This window comes from Panthera tigris, chromosome C1, assembly GCF_018350195.1.
Source record: "Panthera tigris isolate Pti1 chromosome C1, P.tigris_Pti1_mat1.1, whole genome shotgun sequence".
In the NCBI taxonomy this organism is placed as follows: domain Eukaryota; kingdom Metazoa; phylum Chordata; class Mammalia; order Carnivora; family Felidae; genus Panthera; species Panthera tigris.
This window is the reverse complement of record NC_056667.1, coordinates 70,730,158-70,757,479: the sequence shown is the minus strand read 5'-3', so window position 1 is coordinate 70,757,479 and position 27,322 is coordinate 70,730,158. Positions and strand designations below refer to the sequence as shown.

The 27,322-nt window shown below is 40.6% G+C and overlaps 1 long non-coding RNA gene across 2 annotated transcripts in view; it reads right to left on the bottom strand.

Annotated features, from left to right (window-relative positions):
• Positions 1–27,322, bottom strand: part of LOC122241476 — a 62,998-nt gene that overhangs the window by 17,905 nt on the left and 17,771 nt on the right. For both annotated transcript variants that reach the window (XR_006221645.1, XR_006221644.1), the window contains exons 3-4: positions 12,797–12,992; positions 10,287–10,329 (exon numbers count right to left, since the gene is read on the bottom strand). This is a non-coding gene — a long non-coding RNA (uncharacterized LOC122241476). The remainder of the gene's footprint in view (positions 1–10,286; positions 10,330–12,796; positions 12,993–27,322) is intronic.

Below are 27,322 nucleotides of genomic sequence, written 5' to 3'. Positions count from 1 at the left end.
CCACTTGCACACCATTGCAAAGTTGAAAAATTGTAAGTCTAACCATCATAAGTTGGGGATTGTCTGCGTAATATTTTACCTTTTGCTTCATATGGTTGGCAAATAATACCCTTTTCCTACATACAGTTTGTAAACAAAATTTGAAACTTTTCTTTATATAGTGGGGACCATCAGGAGAGGTCTTCAGTGGGAATGTGAGGGCACTGCATGCCTTTTCCAGTAACATATGCAGTGATTAGGAGGGCCCTTGCGTGGTCAGGAAATCATGGAGAAGCATGGAGAACAACAAAAGCTTTCAGTTCTAAGAGAATGCAGCTAACTCCTCATTATTTGTGCAGACAGAGAAAGGGTAAAGCACGGTTACATCTCCCAACCTCATGAGGTAGATTAGTTTCATACTTTATCACTTGTGCCCACCCAAGCAAAATGGACCAATTTTGAATACCGCCTTCATTCCTCAATAATTAGCTATTTATTCATTCATCCATCCAGCAAATACTCTTAGTGTCCCTGCTGGCATCGTAGTTGGTTCAGTGACAGAGAGAGACACACTTGGTGATGAGTATTAAATCCAGGACAGGGGGCAGCGATGAGGTACACATTACCTAAAACCCGGGTCTCAGAGATGAGTAGAGAAAGGGTTGGAAAGTGGCGGGGCGGGGGCGGGGGGGGGGGGTACCATTCCACACAGCAGGAGCAGGAGCCAGCAGAAAGGGAGAGGTAGAAGTTGCAGGGGAGAAAGAGAAATGACAGATATAATTAGATCAGGAGAAGGTGAGGAAAGTTTGGGTTCAAGGACTTAGGACCGTTGATTAACAACGGAAGATTAACAACGAATGGAAGAAGTATTTTTGCCTAATCCTTTGACCCTAGTAAAGATGCCAACAAGCAGTACAATAAACAAAAGTTGTCAGTAAAAACTCAGAGAGGGAACTGAGTGGAAGGATGGAAGGAACTCCTGGGCCCCACAAGGAGGCAATCCAGGGATGCTTCACCTACAGCAGGGAGTAACAGCAAGGGTTGAAGGAACAATTTGAGAGAACCAGGCACCCACCCTATAAAGAAGGGGATGACTAAGCTAACAAATTCAAGCACAAAATATGGGATTGGTTCAAGAACCACTGGGCCAAATGCTGTCCAGCTGAGATATGGAGATAGGGAAGCCACCCCCAACCTGGTGAGTCCCCAGCACAAGGACTCCAGCAAGGGGGTCTGGTGGCCTGACTCTGGTTCCAGCCTCTGACTTTCTTAGAGTCATAGACTATAAGTCAGATTCTGAAACTTCTTCTGGTCCCAGACTCCATCAATCTTCTGTTTCAGAGGAAAATATTCCAGCACCAGGATAGATCTGAATTTATAGACCAATTCATCTGCTGAAGCATCCTGTGCCTCATTGAGGGAACCATGATGAAGCCCTATGGCAACGGGGTATGTCTGACAGATTCATCCATGGTGTAGTGTAAAGCTGTGGATTGTTCTTTTTCATTCCTGTTTAGTGTTCCACAGTGTATATAAACCAGAATTTACCCTTCTTCAGGTGACAGATGTATGGTTGAGTGTTTCCATTTGGGGTTATTACAAATAATGCTGCTCTGCAAAATTTTGCACCCGCCATTTGACTTACTTGAGTCAAATATCTGTAGTGTGTCTGGGAGTGGAATTTGCTGGCTCATGGGTCATGTGCATATTAAGCTTTGGTAGATTCATACCGTCAGAGATTTTTCTACAGTGATGTCACCAATTCTACATTTTCATGAGCAATATATGAGAGCTTCCATACTCTCAACCAACATTCATAATTGGGAGATTATTCATAATTTTTCATACATAATTTCATACATTCATAATTTCATAATTTCATACATTCATAATTTTTGCCCATCTGGTGACCATGTGGTTTTCACTGTGGTTTTCATTTTCATTTCCCAAATGAACGGATCCCTTTCCATGTGCTTATTGGCCATCAGGCCTTCCTCTTACGTGAAGGGACTTTTCAACTCTTTTGCCCATTTTTCTAATTAGTTTGTATGAATTCTTTATGTATTTTAGATACTAGTCCTTTATGTGTTTTATGTATTGCAAACATTTTCTCCCATTCAGTGACTTGTGTTTTCACTCTTTATGATGCCTTTTAATGAACAGAATTTTAAAATTTTAATGTGGTCTATATTTCAGTGCTTCTCAAACTATCTATGGCAGACACACTTTTAGAAGGCCGGTGGGGGGCAGGGGGGGGGGCTTTAATTTCCAATCAATCACAGACTGATATTCCTATGAAATACAATAAAAATTGACAAATATAAAAGTTAAATAGAAAGCACAGACATTAACATATTTATAAAAGGAATTAATATTTATATAAAAGAGGGAGAAAAAGAATTAAGGGGTGTAAAAGTTCCCGAACCGAGTGAGTGGTTTCAAGCTCCTTCACAATTACCTTTGTCTACACACAACCCTAAGACCCATGGGCACACACTTCCCTGGCCTGGCAGCCACAGAGTTCTGGCCCGATCGCTACCAGTCAGGGGGAGTGGTCCGTGAAGGCTTTTGCCACATTCTGCTCTGGTGTAGTCCTACTGCTGAGTTCTCCACACCAACAGCTCAGTCTTTACCTCAGTCATTGGTGGGATGGGACCTTGCCCTGTAGCATCACTCATACCTCCTCGCTGAGGCTCGCCTTTATTTGAGCTGAAAGAAATTGTCCAACTTTGAATCCCGTGCCAGTTCTCCGCAGATTTTGCCTGTGCGATGACCCCCGTCTTAAGCAGAAGAGTGATTATAAGTACACATCCTCCCTCCAGAGGGAAATGAGATGCTACTACCTCAAAGGATCCCACGTTTACAGTTTTTTCCTCTTCTTTGACGGGCTTCTGGTGACAGAGTGTATTTCTCAGGCAGTTGCAAAGAGAAAATGGGAGTGTAGAGGCAATTATTGTTAAGAATTAAGCCAATCCTTTCTGCTCTCTCCACTCCCCACACATGATTTAAGTACTGGCTTAGAGGACTATAATGTATGCAGTCATTTCCCGTAACCATGACAAATAACTACCATAAGGTCAGCATTATTTGGCTTGTGAAATAAAATTCCAGAGTGAGCATGAAGCTACATCTTCATAGCTCAGACAAAGAAGCTAAGGCCCAAGAGGTTTAAATAATGTCATTCAATCAACAATAATTTCTCAATAATTTTTTTATTGTGAAACAAAACAAAAATACAGAAAACCATGCAAAAGAAATGTATAGCTTTAGTGAAGTATTATCTACCAAACACCCTTGTAGTTATCACCCAGGTGAAGAAACAGAACTTTTCCAGCACTCCAGGCATCCTCTCATGTGCTCTGACTTCAGTAAAGTTATAACTTCCTACATTTCTCCCAAAGCGACCGTGCTGTTAACTTTGTCCGAATAACGTCCTTATGGTTCTGTATGATTTTTCACCCAAATGCAGGTCCTTAAACACTGTAATTTTGTCTCACTCATTTAAAAAAAAATCGATGTATCTCATTTAGTCTATAGCTTCTCTTCTAACCCTTTCTTTTCCTTTCGCTTCTATTCAAGAACCCTGGACAATAGGCCTATAGCAGTGGCTCTCAAACATAAGCCTGCATCAGCTCATTACAATACAGATTGTTGGACCTCCCTTCATGAATTTCTGATTCAGTAGGTCAGAATGGGGCTTGAGAATTTGCTTTTCTAGCAAGTTCCCAGGTGATGTGGGTGCGGCTGGTCTGGGACCACACATTGAGAATCACTGGCCTATGGAATTTTCCACAGTTATAATTTTGCTGATTGCATCCTTATGATGCATTCAGTATGTTCCACTGTCCTCCGTTTCTTGCGGATTGGGTGCTGGATTCAGACCTTGAGCAGATTCAAGTTCTCTTCCTTTGGTGAGAATAAAAATCCTGTGCTCTTTTATCGGGAGGCACATAATGTCTGGCTGGCTCTTTTTTATGATATTAGCAACCACTGATGTTCATTTCCTAGATTCATTAATTTGCTGGTAGTTGCAAATTAGTGACATTCAAATGATATAATTTAGTTTTCATCTATCAGCTGGAATAATTTTATAAAGCAATGCTTTCCTTTTCTACTATTTGGTTACACAATGGTAAAGTTCATACAGGAAAGGCAGGATAAATGTTTGATTCTTTCCATTTATTTACCAGATTTCAAGATAGTAATAAATTGTTTCCCTATTATCCTCCAAAGATGACCATTTATTTTTATATTTTAAAAATATCATTATGAACTCATCAATTCAAATATATTTTATGTGTTGCAATACATGGTAGCTATTATCATACTGAAGCTCAAATTACTCCCTCTTTGGCCAATGGAAACCTCTTCAAGTTGGTTCAGAGTCTTTTTGACACAACCTTGTAGTCTTTGACAGACTCCTTGCTATCTGGCATATAAGATGTTCCAGGCTCAATTTGTATATTTCTTGCCCTGTACCTAAAATCAGCCAGTTCTCCAAGAACAAGAAGCCTTGATTTCTTGAAATAGTATTTCAAAACAACAGTCTAAACATTAGGGGTATTCATAGATACCTGGATTGGTCTATGTTTCTAGGGCTTTCAGTAGGTACACACACACACACACACACACACACACACACGTTCATACTAACATTTTCTATTCACATATCAAGACTATAAATTTCAAGACTCCTTTCTTTCATATAAGAAATCAGGTTCTCAGGATACCTGGGTTGCACAGTCAGTTAAGCACTTGACTTCTGATTTCGGCTCAGGTCATGATCTCATAGTTGTCAGACCAAGCCCCAAGACCACGCCCTATGTCAGACCAAGAATGCCCAGCATGGAGCCTGCTTAAGATCTCTCTCTTTCTCTATGCCCCTTCCCTGCACATGTTCATTCTCTCTCTCTCTCTCTCTCTCTCTCTCTCTCTCTCAAAAATAAAAAAAGAGGGGTGTCTGGTTGGCTCAGTGGGTTGCGCATCCAACTCTTGACTTTGGCTCAGGTCAGGTCCCAGGGTTCGCGGGATCAAGCCCTGCGTTGGGCTCTGTGCTGAGTGTGGAGCCTACTTAAGATTCTCTGTCTCTCTCTCCCTCTCTCTCCTTCTTCCCCTCTCCCCACTCTCTCTCTCTAAAATAAAAATTAAAAATTAAAAAAAAGAATTCTGGTTCTCAAGAAGACAGTGAATGATAGGATTAGAATAGCTCATCAGTATTCACTTGCTCTATCTCACATTAGAATCTCAGAATAACAATATTGACACTCTCACTACCAATTATGATTACTGAAAATAGTCACACATTTTTTGTAATTTTATCCCTATTCTCCTTTATTTATTTATTTTTTTTAAGAATAGTTGCTTTATATCCACACTGTCACAGCCTACGACCATGACATATGATGTTCTCTCCATATCAGCCCTCATTTAGTCTCAGATCAACAGGGAATGACATCTTCAGTACTTGCCGCCAGTGCATACTTGGAAATCCCTGGAATCATTTTGGCTAGCTCAGGAAGGGCTCAGGGAAACAATATTCCCTGGGTTCTTGCATGTTGATAACAGGTTGTGCTTTTCATACTCGAAAAGTCATTTTGCCAGATATAAAATTCTTGACTCTCATTTTCTTTCTCTGAGTATCTAAAATATGTCATTACTCGGGGCGCCGGGGTGGCTCAGCTGGGTAGGCGACTGACTTCAGCTCAGGTCATGATCTCGCAGTTTGTGAGTTTGAGCCCCACATTGAGCTCTGTGCTGACAGCTCAGAGCCTGGAGCCTGCTTCGGATTCTGTGTCTCCGCCTCTCTCTGCCCCCTCCCCTGCTCACACTCTGTGTCTCTCTATCTCTCAATAATAAATAAACATTAAAAATTTTTAAAAAAATAAAATAAAATAAAATAAAATAAAATAAAATAAAATATGTCATTACTCAAATTTCTATGGCAGGAAGTGCTATTGTTGAAAAGTCTGAAGACAATCTGTTTTCATTTCTTTATAAGGCACTTGCTCTTTTTTACCTAGATATCCAAACATTTTTTCTTTTCCTTTAAAATCTAGTAATTTTACATGCCATGTTGGTCATCTTGGGTTGATAGTCTCAGTTAAATGGTAACCTCTTTCACATCTTTGTTTCCTCAGGATTTTTCTTCTCAAATTATAGTTTTTAGTATTTCTTCTCTTACACTGTGTTTTGCTTCAGTGACTCTTATTATCTGTATAGATTTTTTTTTACCTGTTTTAAGTATTTGTACTTTCTCTCCATATCTTTTTGATTTTTAACATTTTTCTCTTTTTCATCTTCAACTTCTCTTAAGGCATATTTTTGTGTTTATTTTCTTCTGTGTTCTTCATAGTTCAGACTTCATATCTAAAATGATTTTTTCTTTTATTCTTCATACCAACTTCTTGCGTTCTGTCATCTTGTTTCTGTGTATGTTTTCTCATGTATATTCTTTTCTGTATGTATTTTAGCCTGCTTTGAAATAATAAGCTATAGTTTTAATTTATTTTGAAGGCACTATCTTTCTTTAATGACTGCAGGGTATAATTCTGTTCCTTATTCTCTTTGTAATTGTGACAACTTTCTTTGGGATTTAATCTTGATTCCTTTCTGTGGCTCATTTTTATTTAATATTCATTCAAGATAGCTTTTCTAACACCACGGAGCTCCCTCTTCTGTTTACTTTTTTCATGTGGGGTTTAGAAAATATGAAGGTTTGTTTTCTAAGATCTCCTGGCTGTTTCCTTCCAGTACTGTACCTCCTATACCTCTTTCCTTGATCTCTCTTGTTTGCATCCTGCTCAACTGTGATTCCCCTTCTGAAAGTGTCTCTTCAGTATAAGCCCCTATTCTCTTACTCTGAGTAGTCTAGAAAACCACCAAAGAGTTTAAGTGACACAATCTAACTTAGGTTTTAAAAGGATCCCTCTGGCTGTTCTGTAAATGGAGAGTGCAGGGAGAATGCAGAAGGAAACAGGGAGACCAGTTAGGAAGCAATCACAATACCAGTACTGACAAATTTTACGTGTAAGGAAACTGAGACACAGATGGTTACAAGGTTTCCTTTGCTATCCCAAAATAGAGCGCTCCTATGAGAACTTCCATAAGCCAAAACGCCATAAAATGAAGAAGCAATTACCATTCATTTATATGGAAAATTTTTTGAGCATTCCCAGACCCCAAAAATAACCTCTCTTAGGCTTTTCTGATGCTTCAGGACACATCTTGCTAACAGATGCACAAAATAAATTGAGATAAAGCACAGATGCTCACAGATACAGTTCAAAACTGTGCAGCTTGATGCTGAGATGCTGAGTTTAGTTCCTGGGGAAGGAGCTTGGCAGGCCACTCTGCCTCTCTGGGTGCGTGCTGCCTCTAGAACAGCTCGCTGCAAAATAGAAGCTTAGCGCTGCTTTCGTTTTTCACTTTCTAATGTAAAAGCAACAGTGCTCTTCAAATTTCTTTCAGTTAGCAAAAACAGGTGCTAATGGAGGTCTTTTGTAAGAGCATAGTGGTGTAATATGAACTTTCAAGAAGCAGGGGATGCCATGTAACTTTCCCTCGTCTCACAGCTGGTAAGTGGCAGACATGACATTCAAACCCAGGCATTTTCACTTCAGAATCTGTAGTAAACATCTGCCATTTGAGGCTGTTCAACATGTCTCAAAACCCCTGTATACATTTTGATGGCTTTCCACGTTGTAAGTCCCAAACCAGCATTTCCCAGAGGCCCCTGTGGCTACAGTGCAGATGTATGTAACTTGGGTTTTACTGATCAGATGCACCCAGATTTAACAAATAATATAGGATGGTGACTAGTTAAATTTTTCACCAGTTATTTTTTTTTTTTAGTTCATTTATTTATTTTGAGAGAGAGAGAGATCTCTCTCATGACCGTGACGTCACCACCTGAGCCAAAATCAAGAGTCAGAAGTTTAACTGACTAAGCCACCCTGGTATGCCTCATTAGTTATTTTTATTGAGCTCTAATTCATATACCATAAAATTCACCCCTTTAAGTATACAATGCAGTGGTTTTCAGTACATTCACAATGTGGCCACCACCGCTGTCTGATTTTAGAATATTTTCATCACCCCCAAAAGAAACCCCTTGCCCACTAGCAATCATTCTCCATTCTCCCCTTCCTCCAGCCCTCCGGCAGCACTAATCTCCTTTCTGTCCTCATGGATTTGCCAGTTTGGATATTTCATGTTAATTATATAATACGTAATCAGTACTTCATTCCTTTTTATGGCTGATGATATTCTATTGTATGGATATGCCACATCTTGTTTATCCATTCATCAGTTGATAGACATTCAGCTTGTCTTTACTCTTTGGCTGTTAAGAATAGTGCTACTGAACCTTCATGGACAAGTTGTGTGTTCACGTGATTTTAACTCTCTTAAGTTAAATTTGAATTTCAGATAAATAATGAATATTTTAATATAAATATGGCTCAAATATTGCATGGGGTAAACTTGTATTTTAAAACTATTTTCTATTTATCTAAAATTTAAATCTAACCTGGAATTCTGTATCTTATCTGTTTACCTTACCGCAGGGAGCTTTGGATAAAGAAGTGAGAAATACGAGGCAATGCTAACAGTGAATTCTATCAAATATTTAAGAAAAAAATAATACTAATTCTATGCAATATCTTTCAGAAAATAGAAGAGGGGGAACACGTCTTAACTCATTTTCTAAGGCCAGCATCATTCAGACAAAGACATTACAAGCAAAGAAAACTATGGGCCAATGTCCCTCATAAGCATAGATGCAAAATTCCTCAACAAACATATTAGCGAATTAAATCCAAACATACATTAAAAGGATGGTAGATGATAACAAGACCTTGGGTTCCTCGGTCTCAGCCATATTTCCCCCACTGGGGTAACCCTGAAAGCACCTCTCTGGAATTCAAGAGGGTCCAGGATGCATGGTTCAAAAATCACTGCTCTAGGGTTCAAATTCTACCCTTAGATCAAGCTATAGAGAGTGACATACTGAAACTAGATTATTTTGCTCCTTTGTAGAATTTTTTTTTCAGAAGCAGTATTTTAAGATACCCTATCATAAACAGTGGTGTGGAAATCATAAACGTACGTAGGGTGTACCTATTTTAGTAGGAATATTGTGAAGGGTCTTATCCATGACATTTAGTGTTTGTAGGAGACTCAAAACCAAGGAAAACTATATTTTTCTCTGGAACATTAAGTTTTTCTTTTACTTTATCTTGTGGAACATTCTAAATCCTATAATAGATTGGATTTCTCACCTTCTTTGCCACTAGAAATACTAGAGCCAGATCTGTGGCTCATCTCTAAAAAACATAAAAATATATGTTTAACATTTTGTGTGCTCATCTTGCCTTTGACTTTGTTGTCCTCTTAACCTTAAGAGTCTCCTCTTAAATTCTTTTCCAAAATATATAATGTATAACATATGTATGTAAGATGTCCCAGATCTCTTGTAGAACACATGATTCAGCCAGGGTTTCTTTTAGGGGTGTATTAATGACAGCAACTTCCAGGATACTTGACAGCTCAGATGCAGAAAACTATATGATATTTTAAGTGACTATTTTGAAGGGAAAAAAAGATGTGTGATGTTATTGAATTCCAGAATTAGAATGTCAGGCTCACAGCACAGAATTAAATCCTGGAGCTCCCTGCTATAGAAAGGGTACTCTTTCTCTTGGTTAGTAACAAATTAATGGCAAACTCTAGTCCCTCTGGAATGTGAGCAAATTTTAAGAGGGGTGGTAATTTCAATAAATACAGTTTTACTGGAACTTTCATGTATCTCTGTTAACTTTTCCTTAAAGCCAGGAGTGATATGATTATTGTTAAGAGGTAGCTACGAGTTTTGTACCTTGTTTACATTTTTAAAGAGAAAAAAATCACTCCAGGGATTTTGGCAAAGCCATGTACAATTCCCTTTATCCTAGAGTCAGTCTGCGTTAAAAGAGTAAACAAAAATACAAACCCTGTGATGGTTAATATTATATGTCAACTTGGAGGATATTTTCGAATGGGATTAAAATTTAAATTGGTGAATGTTTTAAAGCAGATCACCCTCCTTAATGTGGTAGACCTCATCCAATCAGTTGAAGGCCTGAATACAACAAAAGACCAGCCACCTGGAGACATGAGGGAATTCTCTAGGCTGCCAGCCTTTGGACCGGAACTGCACATCAGCTCTCCTGGGTCTCAACCTGCCAGCCCGCAGATTTCAGGCTCACTGGCCTCCATAATTACATGAGCCAATTCCTTATAATAAATTCCTTTTCTATATATACACATACCTTATTTGTTCTATTTCCCTGGAGAATCTTGAATAAGACAAAGCTACAAACAAACAAACCAAAGTAGTGTGAGCTACTTCAGAAATATTGAGCTGTGAATTCTACTTTATGTCAATAAAACAGTGAGAAATAGCATATACAGATGTATTTTTCATTTTGATAGAGGAGAAAAATAACACATTCTTTCAACATACTTGCAAGACTCGACATGCTTCCAGAATAACCTTGCAGGCACATTACTTGAAATACCATTGCAAGGGTAACATGCAAGTTTTGTTTAAATAGCATATCAGTTAGAGATTGTGTTTGGTTATAAGTAATTGAAACCTCTAAAAACAGTGGCTGGGACAGGATGTAAAGGATGTAAAGGGCACCAGGGACCCAGGCTCCTCCCAACCCCAGTGCCCTGCCACCTTCAGTATGACTGTCATGCTCATGGCCATCTGCTGGAAGATGATAGTTTCACATCAACTATGGCCTCCACATACTAGAGGAGGGGTAGAGTAAAGGGCTAAAATTGCCTAAACTCACTTCCTTTTATGAGCTTTCTAAAAGCCCTGCCCAACAATTCTGCTTACAACTCTAGCCTAAGGCTAAAACCATATCTCTTCATCACCCTTGGCTACACAGAAAATGAAATTGGGTTCACTGTCACCTTGAACAAAATTGGAAATCTCTTGGTAATAAAGAAGGAGAGAATAGATACTAGGTAGGCAGGCAGCAGTATCTGCTACTCGTAATATGCTCAGGAACTATGAAGTCGTTTCTGGGATTTGAATTGTTTGGGTGTCCCTGTACCCTCTGAGGGCAGAGAGGAAATTAAGTTCAGCTTTTGTCAATTCCCTGGTTACCTTCCTTTGGACATATCAGTCCTGAGAGCACTCTTTAGGGGAAGTGAAATGTCATCAGAGAATCAATGTTCTGTGTCTTGCTTCAGAGTGCCCAGAAGGAGATGGCTAGGAGGGAGATGATGTGGGGTAGGGTGAGATTCACTTCCTGAGCCAGTTGTGGGATCCAGCTTGGGGAGCTAATGGATATAATCTGGATAATTTCTAAACTTTCTAATTATTTTCTATCTCCATTGTTATGATATAAGAAGAAATTATTTTGGATATTATATATTATATCAATAAAACTTCTCTTATGATAGTATATAGTTGAAGAACATTTAAATAGAATCAGACATTACTTAAGGAAGTATTTCTCAGCTTGCAGTTTGCAGACACATTCTTAGGGGCTGAAGCGCTGTTTTCCTTTGAGATTCTGTATCGTACTAAAGTTTGAGAAACCTGTTCCAGTCGCTTGGAGCAAGGGCCTTTGAAGAGGGACCTGGCATTGGTATTGTCTATTGGCAGCTTAGTGCAAGCAGTTTCCTTGGAGGTGATGCTGAGACACTCAGCTCTGGTGCTAACGGTCAATGCTTCACAAAATGGTGAGTCAACAGGCACTTTAAGAGCACTGCTGATGGGAGCAGGTCCTGTACCAGGCATGTGGGGAGCTGCTGTTATTAGCAGGGAGCTGCCTAGGACATCTTCTGCTCCTGGTGTCCGCTGTTGCGGAAGGGAGCCACCAGGGGGCGCAACCTTGCTAACAAGAACAAACCAACCCTGAGAGCAGCAGGTAGTCAGGCTGGATGGGAGGGGAACCCACAAAGAGGTTACTGAGGCAGTGGACTATGCTCTGTCTGATTTATTGCTTAATTCCCAATATTGGGCTCCTGTCTTGGTATACGTTATTGACTGGGTATTTTGGAGAATGGAAGCACACAGAATGAACAAATGAATGAACTGTGACCAGACAAAAATGACCAATATTCGGATTCACAGTTATTCACCATCCCCTTTCCTGAGGATTCGTTTTCTGCCTGCTTAGCTTCTTCTCCTCCCCTTCCACCCTCTGAGGAGATTTTTGTCTTTGACAAACTTGTTCTTTGGGCTTCTATGATGAAAAATAGGCAGAGAGGGGGGAAAGGGGAAGGAATTTGGCTTACCCAGTGCACCCTCTAAGTGCAATTCCCTCTGCTCTTTGTGGATCCTCCTTCCTCCATCAGAACCCTCGGGGATGCTCACAGAGTTCTGCGGCCAAACTCTGATTTCTTTTGAGTTGTCCTCTATCCCCAAAATATGTATCCGAATGGTAATAAATAAGAGATAGTGGACCAAGAGCTAAAATAATCTAAATAGTGTAGTGCTGGTGGGTAGAGGAGTTTGAGGGTCAGCTTGGGGAGAGAGCCATGAGAGTTGTGACAGGATGTAGGAAGTAGCTAGAAAAGATGGCGATTTGAACAAGTGTCAGCATATGTTAGGATCCCATTTAATGTTCTTTGAGAGATGCTCTCCATCTACCCCCCTCCCTAAAAACCAATAGCATTCTCTTTGGCTCTGCTTCTTGAATGTCAAGACTGCTATGATAGTAAACCATATTAATCTCTGGGTTTAAGGATTTCAGAGTAAATAAATGAAGAAATAATAGGAATGAATGAGGAGTGATAATGTTTCTCATTGTCTTACATTCTAGTGTGAGTCATCCTTGACGTAAGGAGAAAAATAGAGATCGTTAGCTTCCTCCTATGGAGGGAAGATGATTTTCTACCAGGTCACTGAGATCAGGGAAAGCCTGGAGCCCAACGAAGCTCTGGGAGAGATTCAAGACAGGTGCAGCAATCTCAAGTTACAACTGGGACCTTTTTTCCAAGGAAGGATGTACCTGGGGAAAGAGATGTAGAATGAGGTCAAACATTGAAAGGAAACCTCCAACAATGGAATAGCTATTGTGAAAAGAACACAACAGGACATAATATTTGTTTTCAGTTCTGTCTTGACAATTCCCTGCCTTCAGAGAATTTCCTGATTAATATTAATTATCTCCTTCAACTTTCCTTCCTCCATCCCTCCCAGAGCTCAGTATAATAGCAATAGGAACAATAACAGCCTTTTGGATGAGGAGTTGGCAAACTTACAAAAGGATAGAGCCATGTGGTCCTTTAATGGTAGAAAAGAAAGGGGAAAGGGTGAACAAGTGTAGATTTAGGGGAAGGAGTTGTAATCAAATCATGATTCTTGTTAGGGGATGGATATGGCTCTTCAAATTAAGTGTTGGGAAATGTAAGTATGGAAGGGAGTGGTTTGTGTATTACAGTCAAGGGGTAGACTGAAGTCAACATTAGTCCTATTGCAGTCACACAGCCTCTGAATCACTCTTCCTGTTCAGAGAATTTCTGCATTGTAATCCCCTCTTCCTCAAGTCACCCTTGCAGCCTTCCTTGCAGCTAAGATAACCTTGCCTCAGTTCTATCTAGGCAAAACTCTTATTTATAAGTGAGGAAAATGAAGTTCGGGTACAGCATAGAATGGAGTCATTGGTGAGCCACTGGTGAGGTGAGTGTGGAAACATTCCACATTTAAAGGGCAGCCATCATAAGGTTCCTGGCATCATATGTCCATCCCTATTGGTGTGAGCTGTGGTGTTTTCACTAGGGAAGCCACTGTAGTGTGGTTTCCATCTTACTCCTGACTGCATCATCTCTAATACTGACCCTCCGAGCTACCTTGTATCTTTCAATATCCTTTCTAAAAGAGTATTTCTGCTTAAACTAGCCAGAATGTATTCTGTTGCTTTTACTAAGATTGCGATTTAATTCAGGATAATAGATAGACAGAGACTACATATGTATCCACAAATACACATATAGACATCTTTATACCTAGATAGGTTAAAAAGGAAGCTTTAGTTATAACAAACATGATTTACTTATCTGAAAATAGGTTCCTCTCAGTTGTCAGTTTTCCTTTCTTTTGGAAAGAGAACTTCTTTTCTTAAGATAGTTGGCTTCTCGGGGTGCCTGGGTGGCGCAGTCCGCTAAGCGTCCGACTTCAGCCAGGTCACGATCTCGCGGTCCGTGAGTTCGAGCCCCGCGTCAGGCTCTGGGCTGATGGCTCAGAGCCTGGAGCCTGTTTCCGATTCTGTGTCTCCCTCTCTCTCTCTGCCCCTCCCCCGTTCATGCTCTGTCTCTCTCTGTGCCAAAAATAAATAAAAAAAAGTTGAAAAAAAAATTTTTTTAAAAAAAAAAAAAAAAAGATAGTTGGCTTCTATAAATATCAAGAAAACTTGAATGATGTTTGGATAAGAAGATGAAGCACTGAACTTTATAAACTAAAGAAGTGGATTTTTTTTTTTTTTTTTACCTTTAAGTTAATTCTAGCACATCAAGAAGGGACATGGCTGAGGCAGTGGTTTATACCTCCTGTTCACACCTGACATCTTGGCCATGGCCCATCCATCAGTTTTGGGTCAGGGCTACAAGGCCTGTTTCAGACATCCTCAGCTAGACTTTTGAGTTGGGATAGGATGTGGGTGAGAAAGTGAGAACTGAGATGGTTAAAACTGCCCCCTAAATCTAGTGATTTTTCACTGAGAGAGAGTCATCTTGGCCATGCAGTCATGAGTTGCACAAGACTAGCATGAAAGAAAGAGGGAGAAGGAAAGAAGGAAAGTCGTTGCTAAGACACTGTTGGCCAGGAGGAAGGCTAGAGAGGGTCCATTTGTGGCTCTGACACCCATCTAACCCACAGGACCCAGCCAAGCCCATCTTGGCAAGGGCAGCCTGGACAACAGAACCAAACATGCCTTTGGCCTTCCTTCAACTCTTCTAGCATTTACAATTGTGTTAGAGGTGAACACTCAGTCCCCACTGCTCATGTGCCCACAGAGGGAAAAGAATTTCCACTCCACTATCCAGAAGAAGAGAACAAAATCAACTTCCTTCTGCGCCTTCACTACCTCCTCCTCCAGGAAGGAGGAGGACTTACCAAATCAGTGAATTTGGTGATGGAACTGAGTATACCTGATTCCCTCTCTCTCTCTTTTTCCTTCTGAGCTGCCAGCCACCAAAGGCTATGTCTGTCAGTTGCCCTGTCAGTTGTTGTAAGTTACAGGGCTTGTTCCTGTCTCAAAAACCCAAGATTGCATGTATGAGCCAGTGACTTGATAGATAAACTTTTAGAAAAGGAAGGATTTGGGCAAGTCCACGTTGCCACAAATCTGAAGCCATTTTTGTGTCTCCTGTATCTTATTTCATAATTCATTTGAACTTTGGCAGGACCTAATACAATGACAGATGTCGGGAAGGGAGGAACAATAGTTATACCACTCACAGCAATGGATCAACTTGACTGACATAATATCTCTTAACCCATGCTGTTCATACTGACTAATAAAGAAGAGACCAGGTGGCATAGTGTGGCATGCCAGAGTTCCTGAAAGATGGAGATATCTGATTACTTCCTCACAGATGATGAGAAAGGAGTCTAATGTTAACCTTCCAGTGGCCAGAATTTCTAATTCCAGTCACAGAACATGGCTTCCTGTGTATCATCAGCACTAAAGCAGAATGAGAAAAATCCCAACCAACTATACTGAGAAGATCCATGAACTGCAGGTGATGAAGACAACTATTTAAGGCCATACTCACCATCAGATATAATATAAACATGGCTTTTGGTGGTCTATCAGTTTACAGAGATTTGAAAAGACAGGGAAAGATGTCCACAGTGCACATGTAGGAAACCAGAATGCTAAGTCTTTTCTGGCCCTATAAATAGATTCAGTAGAAAGAAGAAAGACATGAAGTCTAATCCTTCTCCAGTTAAGCTGGGAAAGATCAAAAGAGAAATTCCCAACTATGAATTTAAACTCTGCAAGATCTGAATCCTGGGAAGATGGCGGCGTAGGAGGACGCTGGTCTCACCGCGCGTCCTGCTGATCACTTAGATTCCACCTACACCTGCCTAAATAACCCAGAAAACCGCCAGAGGATTAGCAGAACGGAGTCTCCGGAGCCAAGCGCAGACGAGAGGCCCATGGAAGAGGGTAGGAAGGGCAGCGAGGCGGTGCGCGCTCCACAGACTGGCGGGAGGGAGCCGGGGCGGAGGGGTGGCTTGCCGGCCAAGCAGAGCCCCTGAGTCTGGCTGGCAAAAGCGGAGGGGCTGGACGGAGTGTGTTCTGACAGCAAGCAGGCCTTGACATCTGGAAGGTTATAAGCTAACAGCTCTGCTCAGAGAACGGGAGGGCTGGAGGACAATGGGAGGGAGAGTTGAGCCCCCACGACAGAGCTCAGCCTGGTGGGGAACAAAGGCACTCGCTAGCACCATCTCCCTCGCCCATCCCCCAGCCAAAATCCCAAAGGGAACCAGTTCCTGCCAGGGAACTTGCTTGCAGCACACAAACACCCAGCGTTGTGCTTCTGCGGATCCATCCCTCCAGCAGGTCTGACTCCCTCCCAGTGCCGCAGGGCCCCTACCGAAGCAGATCTCCAAAGGAAAAGCGAGCTGAGCCTGCCCCTCCCGCCCCTGTGCACCTTGCTGATCCACCCCAGCTAATACGCCAGATCCCCAGCACCACAAGCCTGGCAGTGTGCAAGTAGCCCAGACAGGCCACGCCGCCCCACAGTGAATCCTGCCCCTAGGAGAGGGGAGGAGAAGGCACACACCAGTCTGACTCTGGCCCCAGTGGTGGGCTGGGGGCAGACATCAGGTCTGACTGCGGCCCCGCCCACCAACTCCAGTTATACACCACAGCACAGGGGAAGTGCCCTGCAGGTTCGCACCACTCCAGGGACTATCCAAAATGACCAAACGGAAGAATACCCCTCAAAAAAACGTCCAGGAAATAACAACAGCTAACGAACTGATCAAAAATGATTTAAACAATATAACAGAAAGTGAGTTTAGAATAATAGTCATAAAATTAATCGTTGGGCTTGAAAACAGTATAAAGGACAGCAGAGAATCTCTTGCTACAGAGATCAAGGGACTAAGGAACAGCCAGGAGTAGCTAAAAAATGCTATCAATGAACCGCAAAATAAAATGGAGATAACTACGGCTCGGATTGAAGAGGCAGAGGAGAGAATAGGTGAACTAGAAGATAAAATTATGGAAAAAGAAGAAGCTGAAAAAAAGATAAAAAAATCCAGGAGTATGAGGGGAAAATTAGAGAACTAAGTGATGCACTAAAGAGAAATAATCTACGCATAATTTGTATTCCAGAGGAGGAAGAGAGAGGGAAAGGTGCTGAAGGTGTACTTGAAGAAATAATAGCTGAGAACTTCCCTGATCTGGGGAAGGAAAAAGGCATTGAAATCCAAGAGGCACAGAGAACTCCCTTCAGACGTAACTTGAATCGATCTTCTGAACAACATATCATAGTGAAACTGGCAAAATACAAGGATAAAGAGAAAATTCTGGAAGCAGCTAGAGATAAATGTGCTCTAACATATAAAGGGAGACCTATAGGACTCGTGACCAATCTCTCTACTGAAACTTGGCAGGCCAGAAAGGAATGGCAGGAGATCTTCAATGTGATGAACAGAAAAAATATGCAGCCGAGAATCCTTTATCCAGCAAGTCTGTCATTTAGAATAGAAGTGGAGATAAAGGTCTTCCCAAACAAAAACTGAAGGAAATCGTCACCACTAAACCAGCCCTACAAGAGATCCTAAGGGGGATCCTGTGAGACAAAATACCAGACTCATCGCTACAAGCATGAAACCTACAGACATCGCAATGACTCTAAACCCATATCTTTCTATAATAACACTGAATGTAAATGGACTAAATGCGCCAACCAAAAGACATAGGGTATCAGAATGGATAAAAAAACAAGACCCATCTATTTGCTGTCTACAAGAGACTCATTTTAGACCTGAGGACACCTTCAGATTGAGAGTGAGGGGATGGAGAAGTATTTATCATGCCACTGGAAGTCAAAAGAAAGCTGGAGTAGCCATACTTATATCAGACAAACTAGACTTTAAATTAAAGGCTGTAACAAGAGATGAAGAAGGGCATTATATAATAATCACAGGGTCTATCCATCAGGAAGAGCTAACAATTATACATGTCTATGCACCGAATACGGTAGCCTCCAAATATATAAAACAATTACTCACAAACATAAGCAACCTTATTGATAAGAATGTGGTCATTGCAGGGGACTTTAACACTCCACTTACAGAAATGGATAGATCATCTAGACACACGGTCAATAAAGAAACAAGGGCCCTGAATGATACATTGGATCAGACGGACTTTACAGATCTATTTAGAACTCTGCATCCCAAAGCAACAGAATATACTTTCTTCTCGAGTGCACATGAAACATTCTCCAAGATAGATCATATACTGGGTCACAAAACAGCCCTTCATAAGTTTACAAGAATTGAAATCATACCATGCATACTTTCAGACCACAATGCTATGAAGCTTGAAATCAACCACAGGAAAAGTCTGGAAAACCTCCAAAAGCATGGAGGTTAAAGAACACCCTACTAAAGAGTGAAGGGGTCAACCAGGCAATTAGAGAAGAAATTAAAAAATATATGGAAACAAATGAAAATGAAAATACAACAATCCAAATGCTTTGGGATGCAGCGAAGGCAGTCCTGAGAGGAAAATACATTGCAATCCAGGCCTATCTCAAGAAACAAGAAAAATCCCGGATACAAAATCTAATAGCACACCTAAAGGAAATAGAAGCAGAACAGCAAAGACAGCCTAAATCCAGCAGAAGAAGAGAAAGAATAAAGATCAGAGCAGAAATAAACAATATAGAATCTAAAAAAACTGTAGAGCAGATCAACGAAACCAAGAGTTGGTTTTTTGAAAAAATAAACAAAATTGATAAACCTCTAGCCAGGCTTCTCAAAAAGAAAAGGGAGATGACCCAAATAGATAAAATCATGAAAGAAAATGGAGTTATTACAACCAATCCCTCAGAGATACAAGCAATTATCAGGGAATACTATGAAAAATTATATGCCAACAAACTGGACAACCTGGAAGAAATGGACAAATTCCTAAACACCCACACACTTCCAAAACTCAATCAGGAGGAAATAGAAAACTTGAACAGACCCATAACCAGCAAAGAAATTGAATCAGTCATCAAAAATCTCCCAACAAATAAGAGTCCAGGACCAGATGGCTTCCCAGCAGAGTTCTACCAGACGTTTAAAGCAGAGATAATACCTATCCTTCTCAAGCTATTCCAAAAAATAGAAAGGGAAGGAAAACTTCCAGACTCATTCTATGAAGCCAGTATGACTTTGATTCCTAAACCAGACAGAGACCCAGTAAAAAAAGAGAACTACAGGCCAATATCCCTGATGAATATGGATGCAAAAATTCTCAATAAGATACTAGCAAATCGAATTCAACAGCATATAAAAAGAATTATTCACCATGATCAAGTGGGGTTCATTCCTGGGATGCAGGGCTGGTTCAACAGTCAGAAATCAATGTGATACATCACGTTAATAAAAGAAAAGATAAGAACCATATGATCCTGTCAATCGATGCAGAAAAGGCCTTTGACAAAATTCAGCAACGTTTCTTAATAAAAACCCTCGAGAAAGTCGGGATAGAAGGAACATACCTAAAGATCATAAAAGCCATTTATGAAAAGCCCACAGCTAACATCATCCTCAATAGGGAAAAACTGAGAGCTTTTTCCCTGAGATCACGAACACGACAGGGATGCCCACTCTCACCGCTGTTGTTTAACATAGTGTTGGAAGTGCTAGCATCAGCAATCAGATAACAAAAGGAACTCAAAGGCATCAAAATTGGCAAAGATGAAGTTAAGCTTTCACTCTTTGCAGATGACATGATATTATACATGGAAAACCTGATAGACTCCACCAGAAGTCTGCTAGAACTGATACATGAATTTAGCAAAGTTCCAGGATACAAAATCAATGTACAGAAATCAGTCGCATTCTTATACACTAATAACGAAGCAACAGAAAGACAAATAAAGAAACTGATCCCATTCACAATTGCACCCAGAAGCATAAAATACCTAGGAATAAATCTAACCAAAGATGTAAAAGATCTGTATGCTGAAAACTATAGAAAGCTTATGAAGGAAATTGAAGAAGATATAAAGAAATGGAAAAACATTCCGTGCTCATGGATTGGAAGAATAAATATTGTTAAAATGTCAATACTACCCAAAGCTATCTACACATTCAATGCAATCCCAATCAAAATTGCACCAGCATTCTTCTCGAAACTAGAACAAGCAATCCTAAAATTCATATGGAACCACAAAAGGCCCTGAATAGCCAAAGTAATTTTGAAGAAGAAGACCAAAGTGGGAGGCATCACAATCCCAGACTTTAGCCTCTACTACAAAGCTGTAATCATTAAGACAGCATGGTATTGGCACAAAAACAAACACATAGACCAATGGAATAGAATAGAAACCCCAGAACTAGACCCACAAACGTATGGCCAACTCATCTTTGACAAAGCAGGAAAGAACATCCAATGGAAAAAAGACAGTCTCTTTAACAAATGGTGCTGGGAGAACTGGACAGCAACATGCAGAAGGTTGAAACTAGACCACTTTCTCACACCATTCACAAAAATAAACTCAAAATGGATAAAGGACCTGAATGTGAGACAGGAAACCATCAAAACCCTAGAGGAAAAAGCAGGAAAAGACCTCTCTGACCTCAGCCGTAGCAATTTCTTACTTGACACATCCCCAAAGGCAAGGGAATTAAAAGCAAAAATGAACTACTGGCACCTTATGAAGATAAAAAGCTTCTGCACAGCAAAGGAAACAACCAACAAAACTAAAAGGCAACCAACGGAATGGGAAAAGATATTTGCAAATGACATATCAGACAAAGGGCTAGTATCCAAAATCTATAAAGAGCTCACCAAACTCCACACCCGAAAAACAAATAACCCAGTGAAGAAATGGGCAGAAAACATGAATAGACACTTCTCTAAAGAAGACATCCGGATGGCCAACAGGCACATGAAAAGATGCTCAATATCGCTCCTCATCAGGGAAATACAAATCAAAACCACACTCAGATATCACCTCACGCCAGTCAGAGTGGCCAAAATGAACAAATCAGGAGACTATAGATGCTGGAGAGGATGTGGAGAAACGGGAACCCTCTTGCACTGTTGGTGGGAATGCAAATTGGTGCAGCCGCTCTGGAAAGCAGTGTGGAGGTTCCTCAGAAAATTAAAAATAGACCTACCCTATGACCCAGCAATAGCACTGCTAGGAATTTATCCAAGGGATACAGGAGTACTGATGCATAGGGGCACTTGTACCCCAATGCTTATAGCAGCACTCTCAACAATAGCCAAATTATGGAAAGAGCCTAAATGTCCATCAACTGATGAATGGATAAAGAAATTGTGGTTTATATACACAATGGAGTACTACATGGCAATGAGAAAGAATGAAATATGGCCCTTTGTAGCAACATGGATGGAACTGGAGAGTGTGATGCTAAGTGAAATAAGCCATACAGAGAAAGACAGATACCATATAGTTTCACTCTTATGTGGATCCTGAGAAACTTAACAGAAACCCATGGGGGAGGGGAAGGGAAAAAAAAAAAAAAAAGAGGTTAGATTGGGAGAGAGCCAAAGCATAAGAGACACTTAAAAAGTGAGAACAAACTGAGGGTTGATGGGGGGTGGGAGGGAGGGGAGGGTGGGTGATGGGTATTGAGGAGGGCACCTTTTGGGATGAGCACTGGGTGTTTGTTGTATGGAAACCAATTTGACAATAAACTTCCTATATTGAAAAAAAAAACTCTGTAAGATCACTTTCATTAGATTTTCATATTTGCTAGTCAAAACTATGAAGAGGGTAAAACTGGAGGCAGATTTGTTGCCTTTTCAGGGAAGGAAGAACCAACTGCCAAAAATGGAGGAAAGCCATAAATCTGGGCAGTGGCCTAGTGGAGAAAATGGGAAACAAAATAATTGATTGCAATTTAGTCATTGTATTAAAGGCTATGATGGTATCATAATGTGTGTTACCGACACTGTATAGAGTCACCTAAGAGTGACCCAGTTTGACCTGCAAGGGAGCCCTGACTTTGTGGCAAGGTACCTAATCTGGGGGAGAGAGGAAGACCCTGAGTCAGCAAACCATCTCCCCCTACCAGACATTCTGTGGTTCCACTTGTGCAGACTGGGACATGGTTCCCCAATTACTTACAAACACCATAGGGAGGTGCTTTATGGCTCTTAGTCAAAGCAGCTGCTTTTCCCCTCATTTATACTTTTTCTTGCGTAAATTTGCATGGACATAGTTTTCATCTCCTAAGAGGTTTGAATAGAGTGTGTCCGTAAAAAGGGGTAATCCTTATACTACACTTTAAGTATATGAGAAAAGGTATTTCTTCTTGTTTTTGTTTCATATATTTAATTTTCAAGATCACTAATCCCCAGAAGAAAGCTCACCTGAATACCCACTTTGTTTAAGTTTCACGTGGAAATAGTTTTGACCCTTAACTGTTGAAACATTATGCCATAGCAAGAAAAAACTCCCAGTAATTTCTATAAGAGAATCTTTCTTTTTAACCAGCGACCTGATTCAACTGGCTATAAACCCCGTAATTATCACTAATTAACAGAAATGTAACAAAGAACGTTTCAGCTTTTCATTTTGATGGAGAAAATGAGTGATCTTTAAAGGGAAAAATAATATTCTTTACCTTCGGTGAGCTAGGAATTCTGGGAATACGTGAGATTGTGAAGTAAGGTAAATGCATGACCTTTTGGTCCCTTAACTGTTAGAATACAATGAATTCTTTTTCTCTTGGTCTTTAACTTGGGTTAAGAACTATAAGTTCAAGGAGATGTTTGTTGTGAGGAGGGAGTTTCTAATGGGTCCAACGTGTAACCCAGCCTGAGTGTATGCCTGTTTAGACAGTGCCTTGGTAGTGGCAATGTTTTCAGCTATGGCAGCAGAATTTCTTTATCTTTGTAGGTCACCGGATTTGCGTTAGAATGATACTTTTAAAATTCATTAGACCAGTAATAACGCATTGGCATTTAACCTGATACTCAGATAGCACAATGCACTCTCCCCACCGTACTCTGTTCACACAGTTACACACCAATAAAGGGCCTTTTCACTCCATTCTTTGCCTGTTAGCTGAAAGCCACCGTTTTTTTCTTAGTCACACATCTCCTAACTACACATTCTTTAGCCCATGATAACTAATGTTTCTGGCCAGAACCCTGGTTTAATGGTTTCCCAAACTCATACCCATAGACGGGTCAGGTTGGATTAGAAGACAAAGCACAGCCATATATTCCTCACTCTTGGTTGTGCCTGAGCTCATAGCACAGTGCCTGGCACCCGGACACTCGCAAATATTTATTTACCGCATGCACGAAAGGGTAAATCCATGCAACCGCCAGCATGGCATGATTGCTAAATGTAAAGCAAGGTGAGATGGCTCAGAACCAAAAGAACAAAATTTACTTTTACTAAGCTTCTATTTTGTCTTCCCAAACAAGGCCTTCCTCAAAACATGCACCTCCACCCAAAATTAGAAGTGCAGCAATTGGCGAACACTATGTGGTTACATTTCTCTGGTCTGCTCTTACTAGTTTCGTTGGAACAGGTTTTATGTCTTTTTGGAAAATATTGAGGCAGGAATCTCCTTTGTACCTACAAGCCCACACTGACGAGTTCATCATTCTTTTGAGGGCTGAGCTGAAGGCAGACACCCAATATGATCCTCGTTCTGCACGTTCTGAAACACGGCCAAGGCTGTCTTAACTAATTATGAGAATTTGAAAAGGCTAAGTAACTCAGCTATGTGGTTTTTTTTTTTTTTCCCATTCATACATTGTTGGAATGGAAGGAAAAATAATTGAAATACTTATGGACATCTTCCCCCATCATTTCCCTTCCCCCATTTAGTTAGCTACTCTTTCTCTATTGCCTCAGAGAAAGAATATGACTGGAGGAAGCGGAGAAGAGGGTAACTTTTTTCAGTATTTGAGTTTTAAAAGGGCACAGAAAAATATGTGAGGGAATATGGTTGAGTAAGAGCAAGGGCTCCCGAGGTTGCAAGAGGAGGCAGTGTCGAAAATGATAGATCTGTGGGAAACTGTCTTCCTAGGTCTTGAAGAAATGAGGCCCTGCATCAGCTCCTGGCCTCGGCCTGGACTGGGGGGGCAGTGGAGGGAGATGAAGCTGGACAAAACTCCAACTAAGTTTTTAAGGTTCAGAAGAAGAGATTGGTGTCTCCTCTCCCAGGGAGAACCTCAGAAAGTAGGAAAATCCCAGGGAAGAAATGGTCTTGGAGAAACTCACAGATGGCTCACTGTGGTGGGAGAAGCAGTATGAGTTCCAAGGGCCTGAGATTGACCTAGAAGTAGGCTAGTGACCCACCCAATCTGAAGATGGGGAAAAGAGAGGACACAAAGGTGAATGGGTTAAATGGGATGATGGATGTCTCAGCAGATGGGAAGTGCAAACAGAAGACCTGAGGGTCAGATAGCTGCCCCCATCCCACACTGCCTGCCTCCAACACTTGGATCTCTAGACACTCTGCAACTTAGATACAACTACAGGGAACATGTTGAGAGTATTTTAGGACTGCCTGAGGTTCTTTTCTTGATTGCCTTGATAGAAAGTGGGATTAAAAGAGACATGTTCAGTTGTACAAAAATAAAGCTCTGGGGGTGCGTGGCTGGTTCAGTTGGTTAAGCATCCGATTTCGGCTCAGGTCATGATCACACGGTTCGTGGGTTCGAGCTCCACGTCAGGCTGTATGTTGACAGCTCAGGGCCTGCAGCCTGCTTCGGATTCTGTGTCTCCCTCTCTCTCTGCCCCTCCCCATCTCACGCTCTGTCTCTCTGTCTCTCTGTCTCTCTCAAAAATGAATAAATGTTACCAAAAAAATTTTTTAAAATAAAGCTCTGTTTCTTATACACTTGTATTTGTAGGCTAAGATTTAGAACCAATACATTTAAGAAAATAAGAATTGGTTAACACTTATTGAACCACTTGTCATGTAGTGTACTGGGCATCATTTTAAGGGCTGTATGTGGGTTAACTGGTTTACAAGAGAGCTTCTTTGTGAACTTTGATTTGACTTTTATAATGTTCTTATATAAGAAAACTTTAAAATACTATAGTGTATTTCTTTTTATTTTATTTTATTTTTACTTTTATTTTTTTGTAAGCTCCACACCCAATGTGGAGCTGGAAGTCATGACCCTGAGATCAAGAGTCACATACTCTACCAATTGAGCCAGCCAGGGGCCCCACTATACTGTATTTCTAACAAGAACAATTTCCATTTTATTATTTGGAGCTGGCTCATTTAAAACAAAGAATTTTATTATAGATAAATTCTAACACATACAAAAGTAGAGAAGATAATATGCAAAACCCCATGTACCCATCTCCCAAGTTTAATAATTATTAAGCATGACCAATCACGTTTTGTATTTTGAACCAAATCTTAGAAATCATATCATTTTATCTATGTTTATATTCGGTATGTGTCTCTAAAACATGAGGCTTCACTTCGTGAAATATCCAGTGTTCAAATATCCTCAATTGTCTCAAAACTTTTTTTAAACATTGTTGAAGTCAAGATCCAAACAAAGCCCACACATGGCATTTGGTTGATAGGTCCCTTATGTCTCTTTTATTCTTTAAGTTTCCCTTTCCTATTGTATTTTTTTCTTTTTTCTTTTTTTCTTTTCAGGGGGTGGGGGAAAGTCCATGTTACCCGTCTTGCATATTTTTCCACATTGTGGGTTTTGCGGATCTCCACCTATTCATTTAGCATATTCCCATGACCACCGTTGATTCCTGAGTTATTGCTCATCTTCAGTCTCATTCTTCTGTCTCTTCACTCCTTCCTTCCAGCTTTACATATACCTACAATAGAGCCCTGACTAAAACCAAAACCAATCTGTAATCAAGGTTTGATGGTGGGAGGAAGTCATCTTTATTTTCAATGATTCTAGAGCTTTCACCTGTGAAGTCTAAATCTCATGTGTTTTACTGAATGAGAATTCCCCACTTTCACCCAACACTGTTGTCTAACCAGACATTTATTTGCAGATGACTCACCACTTGTCTCAAAAATCTACATTTAAACACAGATAACCATTAACACACCCGCAAAGCATTAATTTGTCTTGGCTTTTGTGTCCTACTCCTGTGTTTCTAATTTCATTTTGTTTACCAGACAATGTCTGGTGCCCTGGGATCTTCGATATGCTAATCTGTTCCCCATTCACCGTGGGATTGAGGTCATCCCTCAGGGAACAGGCTTTCATCTGATTAGACATATTGAATGGCTGATTTATTTCCATTCTGGTCTCCGTGGAGAAGACAGACAGCAGGCTCTCCCTTGGGAGAAGGTGGGGCTGGTTCTAGACAGCATTTGATATACTCACAGCTGAGAACTCTTGAGAACAAAGCCAGAGGGAGGGAGGGTGTTGTGTTTGATTCAGAGCAGGTAGTTGCAGTGTAGTAATCAGATAAGCTGTCCACAAGCTGATGTATTGTAGTTCACATGTGTGAACGCTGAAAGGTACTATTATTATTTTAGCTTTGACCTTGTGGGTGACAGCAGCATTGACTTCTATCCACTCATTTGGCCTCGAAGCTCTATTATCGCTAATGCTCTTCAAAGCCTAAATGAACTGTTATGTAAGGCATATATGTGCTAGTTGGCTAAATACGTCCTTAAACTGGCTTTGTTATAAATAATCCCCAGTTGCATATAGCTTCAAATCTATGTTATCTTTTTGGAGAGTACAGTTATTTTTATTGCATCTGAGTTCTGGTTTATAACAAGCGAATTTGCAAGCAGAAAAAAGCTTAGAGAAATGAAGACCCAGAACCATGTGCCTGGAGAAAGCACATTTTGTGATTGAATGTTAACTTTTGAAGGAAAATGTTGGTGCACTCAGAAGCAGAAACTGGTAAACATTGCTGGATCCACCAGCTAGGAGGGCTATCAGAAGGTTGTTAGTCCATCTAAAACCATTGTGAAAATGCCTTTAAAGATTGGAGTGGAATGGAAAGGATGCTGCTTGGGAGGAGGGGAAGAATTCTTAACTTTACAGGCGTGGTGGTTTACAAAATGCTCTGTCTTACATTTTCGTATTTGAACTTCATGACCACCTTGTGGAGTGTGATACTGTGCCCACTTTTAAGAAAAGTAAATGAGGTA